Source organism: Cavia porcellus, unplaced genomic scaffold (assembly GCF_034190915.1).
Source record: "Cavia porcellus strain 051 isolate PalLab524CR breed Dunkin Hartley unplaced genomic scaffold, mCavPor4.1 scaffold_6, whole genome shotgun sequence".
In the NCBI taxonomy this organism is placed as follows: Eukaryota; Metazoa; Chordata; class Mammalia; order Rodentia; family Caviidae; genus Cavia; species Cavia porcellus.
In genome coordinates this window covers 103,568,673-103,586,747 of record NW_026947489.1, presented here as the reverse complement: position 1 = coordinate 103,586,747, position 18,075 = coordinate 103,568,673, and positions in this window count along the sequence as shown.

Here is an 18,075-nt window from a genome sequence, read left to right as displayed (position 1 = left end):
TGCTAGACTGGCTCGGGTTAATTGGCCCTGATTATTAAGGAGAAACTGGACATCTCTTTAGAGAGATTCCCACTAGAAATCTGTATGATTCATGTGTAAAGGCCGAGTGTGCTGGATTGGACCTGTATTTAGTTAGGACTTACTAAAAGCAAAGAATGAAATTACCAAGTCAATCTAGCTTGAGGAAAACAAGGAGTTTATTTGCAGAATTATCTCTTGAAGGTCAAGGGCAAGACCACACTTGGCTCTCAGGATTGAAGTAGAACCAGGTCTTAAAATGCTGGCAAGCTCTCCATGTCCTATCTCTCTATCTACACACCAAGTTTATTCTCTCTTTTTCTTTCCCTCTTCCCTCTCTCTCTCCTCCTCCTGCCTCCTCTCCTTCATCCTCCTTTTTTGTGGTACTGAAATCAAGGCTTCATGCATGTTAGGCAAGGGCTCTAGCACAGAGTTACATCTCCATCCCTTTAAAATTTTTGAGATAGGGTCTAGCTAGGTTGGTCAGGAAGGCCTTGAACTTCTGATTCTGCCACCTCAGCCCCCCAGAGTGCTGGGATTGTAGGCATATGTCACCACATCTGGCTCACACTTTGTTTTTATTCCAAGCGGATCTCTGCTCCCGAGTTCCCAGGGCCAAAGTCAGTAGTAACAACTTTAGCTACATAGAGACTGCCCCTCTTTCCTGTTCCAGCTTCAAACTTCCTGGGGAAGGAATCTGATTAGTCAAGTTTGCTTCACTGCTTGGGAGAGAGGGGTCACATTGTACTAACATGTGGGTTCCATAACAATCTCATAGATAGTGTTGGTAGGTCAGGAGGTTGAGGATGGTTGGAGTACTGATTGTAAGAAATTCTGTTCCCAGAAGAAGGGCTTCTACTATTGAGTTGAGCTTGGCAAAATTTTTATACCTAATAATAATAACAACAAATATAAATCATACTTATAGCACTTATTCTTGCTGCATAATACATACATATGGTATTTGGCACAGCATCTAGTTGTGAGGGTGTGCGTGTGTGTGTGTATTATATTCACAGTTTATAAGTTAAGTTTAATTTTTATCCACATTTTACAGATGAGACAACTAAGGCTTAGAGAGAACTAAGTAATTATCCCAAGTAAGTACCTGAGTTAGAACTTGACCCCAAACTTACTTGTTTCCACAGGTTCTTCTTATCATGTAACTCTAGTCCTCCAGGCTCTGGGTACCCACTGTCAACTACAGACTTCAGGGTGCTGGCTGGCTCTGGAAACCCTGAGTGGGTCCTGCCAACTGCTTTTTCTAGGCTTTGATTTCCTCCTGGGTTCTACATGTGGGACTGTGAGACAGACTGACCCCGAACCTCTGTTTTTCTTGTATGTAAAAACGGACTGTTATAGGGATTATGGGTGCTACATGAGGGAAGATTTTTTTTTTTTTGGTCTGTCATGGTCCCTGTTAACCTTTTGTACCCAAATCAGTGCTCAGAACTTGAAATTATCTGTTAAATGAATTAATGAAATGAAATGAGGCTCATAAGGGTCCTGCCAGAAGAATAATTAGATATTCTTTCTTTTTGGCTAAGTATTAGACTTTGTACGTGGGATTAGGCAAGTGACAGGGAGATATGGATTGAAATTTTAAAGAAACTGTGTATGGGCAGGAAGAGAGAGAGAGAGAGAGAGAGAGAGAGAGAAAAGGAAAGAGAGAGCTGCAGAGAAACTAAAAATTGAGAAAGACAGAAATGGAAGGCAAAGGTAGCATTAGATTAAGATATTTTCCTAATTTCTTTACTGATAAATAAAAATTGTATGTATATTTTTAACTTGATAACCAGATTTGCTATGGTTGCCAAAATATTTGAATTCTCAGGTTCTTTAAATAAAATGGCATAGTATTGATCATTGAGCGGAACCATTTGCCGTCTCACTGTTTGAAAGTCCACTTTATATGCTTTAATTTTGTAACTTGAACAACTGTTTCTAAGATGACAATATATAGTCTATTAACTAGTGATTTCCTACTGTTTATTTTTTCTGAAATTGTGTATAACTTGTACCCTTTTTCTGTTTTTTTTTCTTTTTTTCCTTAAATAAAACTTTTAAAAAATGGCATAGTATTTGCATCTAGTTTATGCACACCCTCTTACATAATTTAAATGCTATGTAAATAGTTGTTAGATTATATTGCTCAGAAAATGATGGTGAATAATAAGGTCTGTATATGTATAGTATGAATGGAATTTAAAAAAATATTTTCTATCCGTAGTTGAATGAGGCTGGGGATGCAGAGCCTATGGATATGGAAAATAGGTTGCATTTACCATGTACAGGATAAATTTGATTTTTGGTTAGTCTTTTTTTTGAGACTAGGTCTTGCTATGCAGTCCAGGCTGGACTTCAACTCACTTTGTAGCCCAGGTTGTTCTCAAACTTGCAATAATCCTCCTGCCTCAGCCTCCCAAGTGCTGGGAATACAGGGCAATAATATTTTGACATGTATATACATTATGAAATGGTTATATTTAGCTAGTATGCATTACCTACATACCTATCTTTTTGTGGTGAGAACAAAAACATCTCTTAGCAATTTTCAAAAATGAAATGCCTTATTATTAACTATAGTCACTATGTTGTCCAATAGAAATCTTGAAGATGAAAATTTACTAGTGGTCTGCTATGTAAATGTCCCTTCTGTGACCCCATGGAATCTGTGATAAAAATCTATGTACTCACTATTGCTGTAGCAGTGGCTTTGTGATAAGGTGGATCCAGAGTAATGAGAGCATGCAGCTGAGCACACATGGGTATAAGTAAATGAGAAAGGTAAGTGAAACATCTGCTCCTTTATCCAGTCCACAGAAGTCACTTAGTAAACCTCTATTTTTTCTAGGATCCTATGACCTTGCCTGATTTCCTGATTTCCCTCACCACTGCAAAAGGCTTTGCATGCCTAGACTTCTCATAATGTCTGTCTCCTTGCCGAGTCATTTTCCACAGGCTCTGCTGTATGGCATCAGAAAGCCCTGAAATAGGAAGACTTTTGTGCCACTTTACTATGTGCAGAGTTTTTTCATGCCAAGTGAGGCAGACACACAGCTGTCATATGCACATGATCACCCAAGTCTTTAGCCTGCTTGGGAGATTCCTGAGTAAGCAATGATGTAATTTGTTTGTACAAAAACTATAACAGGCTTCTGAGTTAAGCATTTGCCCATCTGGTCTTTGCCAAAGACAACAGGTGTTTTGTGTCACTGCCTGTTGACAGTGGTCATAGTCATGCATCTTACCTCAGAGGTTGAGGTATTATAAAGTAAATATAATTAACAGGGGTGGTAAGCTATGCCAGAGGTTTGGATGAAGAATGGTGGGCGTCCAGTAAGGCTGGGTCCAGGGAGTCTCCAGGTGTAATAGAGTTGGTAGAACAAAGGAAATGACAAGTGATTCAGGCTTGCACTCTCCTGGGGACAAGTGTTCTCAGAGTTGCCACAGATATTTTAATCAGGATGTTTCTTTCACTTGAATTAGAGGAATGCAAGTTCTATATTTATTTGTTTCTTCTTTCCATCAGATTTTGAGGCCCAGAGGAGAGGAGCCTCCAACTTATTCATTGCCATGGACCTGTTGTTTGGCACAAAAAACACACACGATGAAAGTTTGCATCATGGAAGAATCACGATATGGGACCTTTTTCTGAGTCTTGTCTTTTCAGGCCCTTCTTTTTCGGCTTTCTTTGGCATCGGTCCCTGCTCACTGCAGGTGTCTCCTGAGAGCTTATGTCCCCATGTTTCCTTCTCCTCCTGGAAACGGAAGTTCATTTAAAAGCAGTTCTATTGTTTGTCCTGCTTACTCTGAAGCCGAATGCAACCTATTTGTTGTGTGGTTGGCTGGTCTTCACACAGCATGTTTTTGTGATGTGCAACATTTCCTTTCAGGTCAAGTGTGGCCTGGTACATAGGCAAGACCATGCATTCAGTGTAGCTAGTGTCCTAAATTTCAGCTTTCCCACTTTCTCATTGTAAAATTCAGATAAACAGTTAAGAGTTCACAGAGCCTCATTTTCCTTTGTCCAAAAAAATGCATTTAACCAAGTGAACTTGGTTAAGATTGGACTCAAAGATTTTTAGATCTCTTGATAGAGACCAAGAAAAGGCTGTCATTTAAAATTTGCAGAGTTTTATGTCTCCTAAGAGAGGAAATGTCTAGGAAAATCTCTCCTATTGATCCTCTGGAGATGTAAAGAAAAAAATCATACTCTGGAATGAGGAGTAGATATCTAGTACTTTGTCTCCAAGAAACTGAGATGTTGGCAAAATTAGGTAAACTGTCATTGTGTTAGACAGAATTCATCTTTGCAAATGGTTCTTTTTTGGAACAGTGTCTATTTCCTAAGTATGTGTTTCAACATCCATCTATCTGTTTATTACTGCTTGCTCTTCGAAATTTTTTAGTGGATGAATCACATTTGAACTAGTCAATCATAGAAACTCAAGAGCTAAACTATGAAGATGACTGGAATACGGAATAACCCTGAACACCAGAGGATCAGGAGTGACGATGGAATAAGCAAAAGAACTTAACTGGGCTTTATGGGACTCAGCTGTGACAGGGCTGTTAGAATCACTTACGTAGTGTTCTATGGCCAGAATGCTTGTTCTGGTATCACCTAGAAGTTGGATATTTCCTCCTGGGATAAGATCAACCTTACAACAAGAAATAGAGACTCAGGACATGGGCCTTAGATTGTATGTGAAGAAATAATTCCTGCTTTTTGTGAATCTCAAGGATTTGGGGAATCAAGACTAGTCTTGTCTGGGCCTTGCTCTATGGTTGCAGCAGAGAGGAATGTAGAGGTCAACACAGGACCTGAGAAATCTGAACAAAAGCATTTGCTTTTAAGTTTCTCTGTGTTGTGATGATCTTCTTGCCAAACCTTTAGTTATGTCTTATAAATTTTAGCTGGTTTCTCATTATTCCAATGGGAAATGGTTGAGGGATCTGTACAGCTCCTGTTAGGGCAGAGCACTGGGCTTAGGGAAGATGGATCTTGAGGGCAGTAGGTGTTTAGACACAGGAGTCCCCCATGGAGGTAACTGGCATAGGTGGAAAGTACAGAAGAAACAGCTGGGTGGTGTGTCAGCACTCCTTGGGGGAACTTGATCAAGGCGACCATTGTTTGAAGTCGAGAAAGATGAGGCTCAAGCTACAGTGATGGGTGGAATTCAGTAGAAGAGTAAGTGAAAACTCATGAAGTCTGGTTTTTAAAATTACATCAGGATACTAGAATCGACTTCATTTAGTTATAAAAGCGTGGTTAAGTCAAGTCTCACTAGTGTAGCTAATGTAACTAGTACAATTGTCTGATCTTTAAGATGCCTCATGGTCAGAAGTTCTGTGAGTTTATGGGGTCAGCTGGCCCCCTGTGCTCTTCACTCACTGTTCTGTGGGGCAATGCTGGAATGTTTCAGGACGTGTTGCCAGATGTTGTAATTCATAAGGAATCTTTCTTATGTGGAGAGACTCTTGTGCTTCAGATAGTCACATTCTTGGAAATTATGGTTCTGAGATCTCCCTGATTGCAGGAGGTGTTACTCTTATTTATATTGCAACATGTTGAGAAATTGTTGAAGCATTTCTTAAACACAGAGGAGATGTTTCAGGAGATGTATAAAGAAAACCTCAGTTTCAAAATAATAAAAGAATACAGAGGCTGGGGGTTTAGCTCAGCGGTGTAAGTGCCTGCTTGGCAAGCATAAGGTGAGTTCAATCCCTGATACTGGAAAAAAAATAAGAAAAAAAGAAAAGAATGCATAGGAGGATATTTACACAAGGGCAGATCAGATAATGTTACAAGGTAGGACCAGAGAGCCACGTGGCAATGTACTTCCCAAAGATATTCACAGCAAAGTCTTTCCTGCCTTGTGCTCTTCTTGTGGTGATGGCTTGATATTGTACATGCAAGATGCATCTATTATCCCATCTTGAATCTGAGCAGCTTTATGACTTAGGTGAAGTAGTATTATATAATTTTGGGGTGGTGGTGATGGGGATGGAATCCAGAACCATGCACATTTTAGGCAAGCACTGTACCAATGAGCTACACCCTCACCCGTTACATAATTTTTGAGTCTAAGTCATAAGTGATGATATAGGGGCTGAGGATTTAGCTCAAAGGCTCAAGTGCTTGCCTGGAAAGCACGAGGTTGTGAGTTCAATCTCTGGTACAAAAAATAAAGATGATATAGTTTCTACTTGGTTCTTGTGGGACACTCATTCTTGGCACATGTATTAGATATCTATTGTTGCATAATGAAGCACTCAAAAACAGAATTTTAAAACAATACACATTTATTATTCAACTTTGAGTAGAGAGTTTGACTATACCCTAGCTGGATCTTTTGGTTCAGGATCTCTCTCAAGATTGTATTCATAGGGCCTGGGGATTTAGCTCAGCAGCATAAGTGCCTTCCTGGCAAGTGCGTGGTCATGAGTTCAATCCCTGGTACCAGTAAAAAAAAAAAAGATTGTATTCATGGTTTTAGTGAGGGATGGGGTCTTTTCTGAAGATTTGACTGGAGAAGGATTCACTCCCAAGGTCACTTATGTGGTTTGGGAACAAGATTTAATTCTTTAAGGTTGTTGAACTGAGAGCCCCAGTTCTTAACAGAAGCTGGCCCTGGTAACCCTCAATTCCTCATCATTATGAACCTATACAACAATGAGAGAGAGAGAGAGAGACAGAGAGAGAGAGAGAGAGAGAGAGACAGAGAGAGAGAGACAGAGAGAGAGACAGAGAGAGAGACAGAGAGAGAGACACAGAGAGAGACACAGAGAGAGAGAGAGAAACAGAGAGAGAAGGCATCTTTGTCTTGTTTCTGATTTTATAGGGAACACTTTCAGCTTCTTCCTATTTAAATTGATATTGGCCATTGTTTTGTTATAAATGGTTTTTATCAGATTAAGATAAGGTCCTTCTGTTCCTATTTTCTTCAGGATTTTTTTTAAAAATTGTGAATGGATGTTGGATTCTGTCAAAGACTTTTCTGCATCAGTTGAGATGCTCATGTGATTTCTGTCCTTGCTTCTGTTTATGTGATATAGTACATTTATTGATTTGCATATGTTGCAGCATCTCTGCATCCTTGGTGGGAGTCTACTTGGTCATGATGTATGACCTTTTTGATAATTTGTAGCATTCATTATGTTTGCCATATTTTGCTGAGGATTTTTGTGTTTGTGTTCTTTAAAGAAATTGGCCTGTAGTTCTCCTTTTGATTGGGTTGTTTTCTGGTTTTAGAATCAAGGGGATGCTAACTTCCAGAAATGATTTTGGGAGTATGCTTTCCTTTTCGATTTCCTTAAACAGCTTGAGGCTATCTTAGTTACTTTTCTCTTGTTACAGAGGCAAAATACCTGACACTCAAAGTTAAAGGAGGATGGATTTATTTAACTCAAAGTTTGTAGAAGTTTCAGTCCATGATTAGCTGTCTCCAAGGCAGGGTGGCACATGATAGAGGGGCAACCCTTCATGGCAGCAGAAGACAGCTACTCATTAGAAGATTTGATTCAACCCTGATATTTCTTTGTTGATTATTTGGTCTATCTGATCTGCTTAAGACAGAGGTCCTCCATTATAATTGTGATCGAATTTATCTGATATTTCATGTCTAATAGTGTTTGTTTTATGCAGTTGGACATGTCATGGTTTATGAAGTTTGGTGCATATATATTTACAATTGCCATCTCTTCCTTAACCAATATATAGTGGCCTCCTTTACCTCTTCTGATAAGTTTAGGATGAAGTCCATTTTATCTGAAAATAGGGCAGCTACTTCTGTTTCTTTCTAGGTTCTCAATGCATGGAATCTTATTCTAACCTTTGCTTTTGAATCTGTGTGCTTCTTTTTGGATTAAATGTATTTCTTATATACTGCATATCATTGGATTTTGTTTCTTGATTATTTTCGATTGAAGAATTGAGACCTTTCACATTGAGAGATATTAATGAAATTATTGATTTATCCCTGTCATTGCATTTTTTTCTTATTGCTGACTCCTTCCCCCTTTCTGCTCAACTGTTCATGCTGCTTGGCGTATTCACTGTATTAGATTTTTTGGCATTCTTGACTCTATTATCTCTTTCTAGAGTATCTTTGAGAATTTATTTATTGTGCTGGTTTTGTGGCCATGAATTTCTTGAGATGGCTCTTTGTCACAGAAAAATCTTGTTTCTCCATCAATTTTAAAAGGAAGTTTTTCAGGATATATAAGTCTGGGTTGGATGTTGTTATATATTAGGGTCTGAAAAACTTCACCCCAAGCTCTCCTGGCTTTTAAGGTTTGTGTTGAGAAATCTGCAATAATTTTAATGGGTTTATGTTTATGAGTGATTTGTTACTTTTCTTCTTAGTTTTTAAGATTCTGTCCCTGTGCTGAACCTCTGGAAGTTTGACTATGTTGTAATTTAGGAAAATTTACTTTTGATTGTGGTTATTTGAGGTTCTGTAACACTTACTTATTTGCATGTTTAATTCATTCCCTATAGTTGGAAAGTTTTCTGCTATTATTTCTGTGAAGTGGTTTTTAAAAATATCCTTAGTGTTGTCTTCCGATTTTTCATTTATTTCAATTAATCTTTGATTCATCTTTTTTGTATCATCTAGCAACTACTGAATTATTTTTTCATATTCTCTTGTTGCTTTTAAGGAATCTCTGGCCAACTGATTTCTGATAGCAGTCCTGTCTTCTAATTCTGACCTTCTGTTCTCACACTGGTCACTTATGCTGCTCATATATTCAATATAATTTGTTTCCATTTAGACCTTTTTATGGACTCTAGTTCTTTGCTAATCTGGTCACTTATGTTTTTATCATTTTGTTTAGCTCAGTTAACTTTTAAAAAAAATTTTATTTAAGGAGAAAAAGAAAAAAAAAGGGTACAAGTTATACAGAATGTCAGAAAAAATAAACAGTAGGAAATCACTAGTTGATAGATTACATATTGTCATCTTAGAAATAGTTGTTCAAGTTACAAAATTAAAGTATATAAAGTGGACTTTCAAACAGTGAGACTGCAAGCTCAATGATCCAACAAAAAAGTAATATGGTTATCTATCTTATACACTTAAATATACATGCAGCTATATCCTTTAGAGCACTTTCTTTTCCTCTCTTTTGTACAGTAACAATTACACATTTTTGGTTTTATTACTCCCACAGTTCTTATTACTTTTTTTGAAGAGAATAAAACCAAATGTGACATAACAAAACAGAGTCAGTCAAATCAAAAGGATGGACATAATACATAATGTAAAAACAAAATTCAAAGTGATCAACAATGGTTACCATAATGCCTCTTGCTATCTTAAAAAGAATTGCCTATATCATAAGTTATAATAAAATTGAACAAAACAGTAAAGAACAAAACCAATAAAACCAAAACATTGGAGACATTACAGGACTTCAAAAGAAGATAATAGTCAACCAGAATGGGCATCATAATGAATCTTATTGTCTTCACAGTTGTTGCCTATATTTTTGAACTTGGCACTATCAAGCAAAACAGAATAGAGGAAAATCGGTCAAAACAAGATGGTGAGGGCAATACAGGGTTTCAAATCAAGTTAATAGGAAATCAAAGTGGGTTACTATAATATATCCTGCTATTTTTATTTATTTTTCCCTTAATTAAAAAGATAAAAATAAAAAAGTAAATAATAAAAAAGGAGATTGAGATAAAAGAGGGCATAACAACAAAACAGCGCAGGTCAAAACATAACCATTTAAGCAAAATAGTGTTTCACCACCAGATATCCCGACATAAAAGTAGTTACCATAGTGTCTCTTTCCTTGAAATCTTTAAGTATAACTTCATGTACTGTAGCATCCAACATATCAAGACAACGTAAAACCACTCAAGAGAATGACACGATTACAGGGTATTTAGAATCAACTATCAGAAAATGAACAATAGGTTCTATATAATCTCCTTGTCTATAAAAGTTTTTGCTTATGTTATCACATATAATAAAATCCAGTAAGATACAACCTGTTAAGACTGATGGAGACAGAAGAACAAAAGCTTGATGGGACTTCAAGAAAGATGATATTAAATCAGCACTAGCTATTATGATGTCTTGTTTTCTCCAAAATAGCTATTCCTACCATCCAATCTTCTCTGCCTAATTTCTGTTGAGCTCTTTTTCTGTCTTAGTTGTCAGCTTGTCTTCTTCATTTCTCTTTCTGCTCCATTCATTGTGGCCTCTCTGCCACTGTTTCTGGAATCTTGGTATTTTTCTTTTTTAGAATATCCTGCAGTATTCTCTGTAGAGTTGACTTGGTGGTTGCAAATTCCCCTAGTTCCTCTTTATCCTGGAAGTGCCTTGTTTTTCCATCAATTTCTAGGGACAGTTGTGCAGGATATATCAATCTTGGCTGGAGGTTATTTCCCCCTACGCTCTTCGTGATTTGATGTTTTGTGCCAAGAAGTCTGCTGTAATTCTGATGGGTGTTCCCTTGTAAGTGATCTGTTTTTTTTTTTTTTGTCTCTGATGGCTTTTAATATTCTGTTCTTATATTGGATTTCTGGAATTTTGATTATTATATGCCTGGATGTAGCTCTGTTTGGGTTGTAGGTGGCTGGAGCCCTGTATGCCTCATACATCTGAGTATCTTTACCTTTTGCTAAATTAGGGAAATTTCTGTGAATAGCCTTTGTAGTTCATTTGTTTGTGTCCCTACTTCTTCTTTTATGTTCTTAATTCTTAAGTTATATATCCTCTTATCATCTTCTAGCCTTTGTATTATTGCTGCTTGCTTCTTTGTTATTTTTAAGAAGTTTTTCATTTCATGTTCCCACTTGACAAATCTGCTAATTTCAGTTACAGTTCAGCTAATCTATTCTTAGTTTCTTTCAAGCTGTTATGCCAGCTTTCAATAGAGTTTTTAGTTTCCTGGTAATCTCTTTGAACCTGCTTCATGTATTTTATGTTTTCTCTCTTTTCTCCATCAAACAATTCTCTCCTTTTTTTCTGTTCTTCCATTCCACCATTTGTTTTTTCTTGGGTGGTGCTTAGCATTTCTCTAACTATTCTACTTATATCTTGCCTTACTTCGTTAAATACTTCACTTTTGAACTCATCTATGAGGCTCTGGAGATATTGCTTTTTGTCTGTTGGTGCCGTGTCTGATACTGCATGTTTTCTGCCTTCATTCTCCTTTGCATTAGCCTTTCCTGGATCAGTGTTCTCAGTATTGGGGACTGAGGACCCTTTCTTGTTGCTTCCTCTTCCCATACTTTTTGTTCCTTCCACACAAGTATATATAGGAGGCCCAGTTTCTTTGTTTGTCAGTTACAGTTTGTTTGAATGTGCTGGCTAGGTGTTCCCGCCCACTGCAGTGTATTAGGGAGACACAGACCTGTGCAGCCTCTACTGGGCCCACCCCTCCAGGTCAACCTACTGAAGGCTTCATTGCTAGGGTGCGCCACCAGGTGATGGGACCTGGTTTGGGCTAACCCAGCCTGAGCGCTCCCCACCAATCCCGCTTGAGAGGGAAATATGCAACTAAAGTCACTGCAGTGTCCTGTTCCAGCTAGTCTGCCCAGTCCCAGAATGTCCTCTGTTGGATCCTCCTACTCTATGAAAGAGTCCCCATTCATCTCACTCACCGCAGGTCAATGCAAGGCTCCCTGCCAGTCCCGTTCTCAACTCTGTTCACTGATTCCCACTCTCAGAGCTTTTGCATCTCTCTCCCTGCTGCGCCGATTCAAACACAGCAGCAGTGGCAGGAAATTCAAATTGTGGTTTCCAGAGGTGTGGGTTCCAGCTTCTGTGCTGAGATTTTATCTGTTCCGGCTATAGCACCGGGATTACATTTCCAGTTGGTTTCTCTCAGCTTAGTTTGTTCCTGGGTCAGCAGGGTATATCTCCCCTTGCTGAGGACTCCTCACACTGCATGATTCCTGGATTATAAGCTGGCTGTCTCAGAGAGCCTCCATAGCTGCTATTGTCTATCCACCATGCTCTCCTGGAAGCCTCAGTTAACTTTTTACTAGTACCTTTTGTAAGTTCCCTGATTGCTTTACTTATTACTTCTGCTGTTTGATTAGTTCCCACCAAGCACCTCACTGATTTGTGTTTTAACTTTCTGTCTTAACCCTTGAAATAATTGGGCTGTGTGCTTTTATTTTCCTCCCCTTCAATGCACCATAAATCAGCTTCAGGGAAGTTTAAAGTTTTGGGAGGCATTTTGTTGTCTTGTCTTCTCATATTTCTATTCTTGGTTGGTTTTGTTTTGTGCTTAGTTTTGAAGTCTCCTATACTAGAAAGACTATGTTCTAGTATGGAAATCTTTGTTAATTTTTTTTTCATTGATGCACTCAGGACATGGCTAACTCAGTCCTTTGCTTCTGTCCCAAGATTTAATCACCCCTTTTAATATGGGAGGGGGCATGCAGTGTAGTGGGTCCAGAACTCACTTTTGTCAGAATGACTGGTAGAATTATTTAATGTCACAAAGACAATCTAGGTATTGACATATGGAGAACACTCATTAATAGTGATGACTGCGATTCTAGAAATAATAACTAAATTAACAACTATAATATCACCCAGGACAAACAAGCTATTGATATTCCTAAGAACCAATAATATACCACCCTTACAAAAGAAATCTACAATTACAATATAGCCAAATCAAATATTGACATATAGCATGTATTTACTAATTTACCTCCACTAATGATGGAAAAGAATTCAACAGGTATAATATGGAATGAACTATCTAAAGATTTATAAAACTTAATGGTTACACTCTTACAGATATAGGAGGTTGGGAATGGAAGACTGTAAAAAGAAAAATTTGAAAAATTAAACAGTGGAAGATGATAAAAATGAGACAAAAATCCTATATAGGGTAGAAAGATATTTATAGAATTGAATAAATATAACAGAAAAAAACCATAATGAAAATTAGAAAGTAAGAGAAAAATGGAAGAAAAAATTTTCTTCTTCTCTTTTTGAAAAAGCAGCTTCCTTTTAGGATCCACAGTTTTGGAGTCTAACAAGTTTTGGTCTTCTCCACCTGGTCTTATAGCCTGTGGGTTTGTTTGTTGTGCCCCCATTTCAGCAGCTCCTCTGTTTACCACAGGTTGTGGCAGTTACCATGGTAAAACATGTCCTTGTCCATATCTGTGGAAAGAAAGGCAATAACACTTCAGATATATGCTAGATGTGGTATTTTAATGCAGCAGGGCAAATGTTCAAATAGTTAATGCTGGCAGACATTTTTAGACCTGAGTAAAACTCAAACAAAGTATGACTTCTCACAATGGGGGTAGAGATGATGTCCTTCCTGTCTTGATTTAAACTTTTCAGGGTACCTCTTTCTATGGGTCTGCATCTGGCTCCCATGGTTGTTTCTTACCCAGTCACTGTGGGAGAGTAACACTTGGAGCCCTAAAGTGAAGGTATTTTTTAGTTGTCCTGAGTTCCAGATTTAAATAAGCTGACCCTTTCCCAAAATGGTGCCTGATCAAGCACACCGGTGATATGGAGGACATTTGCACTTAAATTTCTTTCCAGATGTTGTCTGCCATGTGGAAGTACTCTCGGGGTAAAGCTTCACTGTTTTTGCAACTCACAAAGGCCATGAGTTCCACTGACATTTTTTCCTAGTTCTCCCTAGACCCTGGATGCTTACCTTGTTTCTAGGAGGCCCAGTTTCCCTCCCTGTGAGCTGTGAGACCCAAGGAGAGAGTCATTTCCTTTTAGTTGCTGCATTGTGGACCAACTTTCTAACTTCTCTGCAACTTCTAATCTTTCCTGTCAGTTCCTTCGCAATTCCTGGTGATCTGCTTCTCAATTTTTCTTTACCAAGTTATTATTTTCTAGTGTCTGGACTCTGGATCTTGGACAGACTAAATTTTGCTATTGATCAGTACTCTGCCATTTTCTTTCTTTTAATTTTTCAGTTTGTACATTATTTTTTGTGTTTTATTTCATTGATTTCTGCTCTTATCTTTTTTCATTTACTTATTTTGTGATCTATTTTTAAAAATATGTATTGGAAGCTTCGCTCTTCTAATATATCCCTAATGGTGGGGCCAGCTGGAAGACAGTGAATTCATGTACCTAGCCACTTTCATTAACCCCTACACCAGATGGTAAGACTGGCTGGAAGAATGTAAGATGGAAGGGAACCCCAAGACCCAGGACATTAGCCCAGTGCACAGATGCACACACATCTTTGGAGGGCAAAGTAATCAGTGAGGCCAGTAACATGGAAGTGTCTGAAGCAGTAGTGAGGAGACAGCAGTTTGACTCTGGAGAACTCCACCAAATGAAGATCAGTCCCAGCCCTCACACCCAGAGGCCAAGATCAGTTCCATACTCAGAACATCTCTAGATGTAACATGGACATTATCACAGAACTATAAACACCAGAAGAAGGTGGGGTCTTAGGATAGTTATAAAGAACCAACTACATCTGGAGGACATCCCTGAGGAATAGACAACTGTTTTCCTCTTTGAGAGAGGCCTCAATGCTATAGTAGAATTATATATCATAGAATGTTGGCAATCATCAACATAGAAGATAAAATAAAAGAACAAAAGAAGGTGGAGAATGACAAGACACAGAGGTGGGGTGTAGCCCCAGACCCCCAGCCCACCCAGGACAGCCTCAGAACTCCATCCATCCAGTGAGATGGATGAAGTTGGAAGTCAAACACTGTAACTTTTGGAAATGATAACAATAGAAATGAAAAAAAAAAAACAAGTGGAAAAGGCTATAGAGAAGATGATCTCTCAGGTACAAAAAGAAATGATGCTTAAAATCAAAGACATTAGAGAAGACATAAGAATAGATGATCTTAGAAAAAGATAAAAACAAAATATGTTCAACATAGGAGGTAAATGGAATCCATAAATCAGATCCAAACAGAGATCCGGAAGACTAAAACTTGCATTGAAAGTGTATGCAACAGATTAAATGAAGGAAAGGATAAAATTTTAGATCTTGAATTGCAGCTAGTGATCTTAAAAATAAAGATATCTTAAAAATAGCAAGAGCCTATGGGAAATCAATTTAACAGCTACAAAACGAGGCAAAGAACACAAGACTGAGTGGGGTCAATGAGAAAGCTGGAGACTGTACAAATGCCATAACAATCATAAATATATATACACCTAGAGGAGGGAAGCTAAGTCCCCACCTATAAGCCAGCCAGTACATGAAACAGGGAGTCAGCTTGGAAGCAATGCTCCCACGTATAAGCCAGCCAGAGCACAGACTAGGGAGAACCATGAAGGCAGGTAAGCCCTTGCCTGTGAACCAGCCTAAAGCTGGTAGTCTGAGCAACTAGAGGACAACAATATGCAATATAGTAACTATTATAGATTTCCTACTGTCTTATTACTGTTTAATTTCATTTTATTACTGTTTTATTACCTTTAAAATAAAAATACAAATATATTGCAGGAGCACTCAACTATATATAGACATGATAGACATGGAAAATCAAACAAGCAATAACACAGTTGTAACAGAAGACCTCAATACCCCATTGTCACAGAGAGATAGATCAACTAGACAAAATCTGCAAGGAAATATTAGAGCTGAACCAAATCTGCAAACAAATGGATTTAAGGGAAGAGGTCACCCTGAGGCTATAAGCCAGTGGCCCGGAGGCATCTGGTAAGTCCAGTGTAGACTGGGGTGGGGAGAAGACATGCCCCTAGGCCATGTGCCAGTGGCCCAAAGAGATTGGAGAGCCCAATGTGGACCCCGAGTAGAAGCCACACCCTAAGACCCACTGCCATCAGAGGAACATTGGTGAACCACCTCCCCATGCCCAGGAGCCCCAGATCATAGGAACCAAGGTACCTAGTCCAATCTATTATATCAAGGGACTGGTAGCCAATGCAGGAAGCATCTGGATGCAGAAGTGGGCTAAGTTGAAGAAAATGTCAACAGGAAGGAACAAAATATAATCTCAGACCTCTAGCCCACACAGAACAAGTTCAGGAGACAGATATAGCAGAAATTAGAAAGCCACACAACTGAAACTTCTGAAAAGATAACAACTGAAGTAAAGAAGAAACTTAGTTCTTGTATTGTTTGGTTAATTTTACATATCTATATCTGATGGTCTAGACAGCTATTTTGAAGATAACAAAAGGCACTATGGTAGCCCTTGTTGCTTGCCTATTTTCTTGTTTTGAAGACCTGTATCATTTTCATTGTTCTGTTCTGTTTGATTTCATTAGGTCTGATGGAATGGGCAACTATTTTGAAGACAACAAGATGTATTATGGGAACCGAGATCCGGCCATGGTGGGATTAGGTGGCTGCACAAGAAGGCAATTTGCCCGCTCTCTGGGTAAGTGCCCCTGGTGTGGGCTGGAAGGAGAACCAGTCAGCGGCTCCCATGAGCCTACTGGTGCGAGGACTGAGAATCAAACACCCCTCCACCCCATCAGCAACTGGGGACAGAGGGCTGAGCATCTCTTGGGAGGATGACCATTTGCAATATAGCAAATATCGGGGATTTCCTTCTATGTTCTGTTTGAAGGCACAGGTTATTTTCACTGTTATGTTTTGTAATGATGGTTTTGCCTTATTCAATATTCACCTTCAATTGCTTTTATAAAGTTATTGATTTGATTTCACTATACCTAATTGACTGGACAACAATTGTGAAGATAATGAGATATACTATAGTACCTATTAGTACTTTCCCAGTATCCTGCTGTGAACTTCTGTACCAGTGTCACTGCATTGTCTCGATTGGCTTTGTTCCATCATGTTCTGTGGTATTTTTTACCACATTTCAAATAAAATTTTTAAAAAAGATTTATTATGGTAACCATTGTTGATTGCCTATTATCTTATTTTGAAGTCCCATATTGCTTTCATTGTTTTGTTTTGATTGGCTTTATTCTCTTTCATTTTGTTTGATTTTATTCTCTTTAAAATAAAAAAGTGGAAGCTCAGGTCATTTTTTAAAAAGTAATGTTTCTCTTCTAATAAACATTTATAGCTAAAATGTATTTTGAAGCAGTACTTTAGCTATATACCACCAAGTTTGATTTGTTCTGTTTTCATTATCATTCAGTTCACAGTGTAGTTTACCTTCTGTGACCTATGGGTTATTTAGAAGAATGACATCTAATTTCCAAATATCCGTGGACTTTTTGTTATTGATTTACAATTTATTTTTAGTCAGAGAACATATTTTGTGTGATCATAATTCTTTTAAATTTAATGAACCTTATTTTATGGCCCATAATGTGTTTTACTTTGCTGAATATTCTATCTGCAGTTTAAAAGAATGTGTGCTCTGTTGGTTAACAAGTGTTAATGTTCTATGTATATCATATCAGTTTATAGATGATGTTTAAGTCTTTATTACTTCTGGTCATTTGTTTTATCAATTAGTGAGAAAGGAGTGTTGATACTGCCAACTGTAATTGTGGGTTCACTCATTTTTTCCTGTATTTTTACCAGTCTTTGTCTCATATATTTTGAATCTCTGTTGAAGGATAAAAACACATTCACAATCTTTGTGATTAATATATCTTTTCAGAATTCAGAAATGTCTCTCATTATCCTGAAGTCTAGTTTATTTTATATTAATATAGCCAGCCCACTTTTATGGTATTGTTTACAACGTGTACATGCTTCTATTTTTAAAAGTTTAGTCTATCTGTGTCTCTTTGTTTAAAGTGAGATAAGTTTCCTCTAGACAGCACAGTTTTGCCTGTGACATTTCTGTTTTGTTTGTTTTGCTTCACAATCCTCGAGATCTCAGGACGTCTTGTACGCTAGGGAAGCACTCTGTCCCTGAAATATAATTCCAGACTTGGGTCTCTGTTTTTAACTGGTATTCTAGATAATTTAAGTTTAATGTAATTATGTGATCAGATGTAAGTTTACTATCTTGCTACTTGTTCTTTAAAATATTTTTTCTCCTTCCTGACTTCTTTTGACTATCCCATTTTATCTTAATTTAAAGTTTTTAAGCTACTTTTAAAGTTTTTAAGCTACATTTATTTGAAGATGTTTTCTTTTTGTTTCTAGTGATTGCTTCATGAA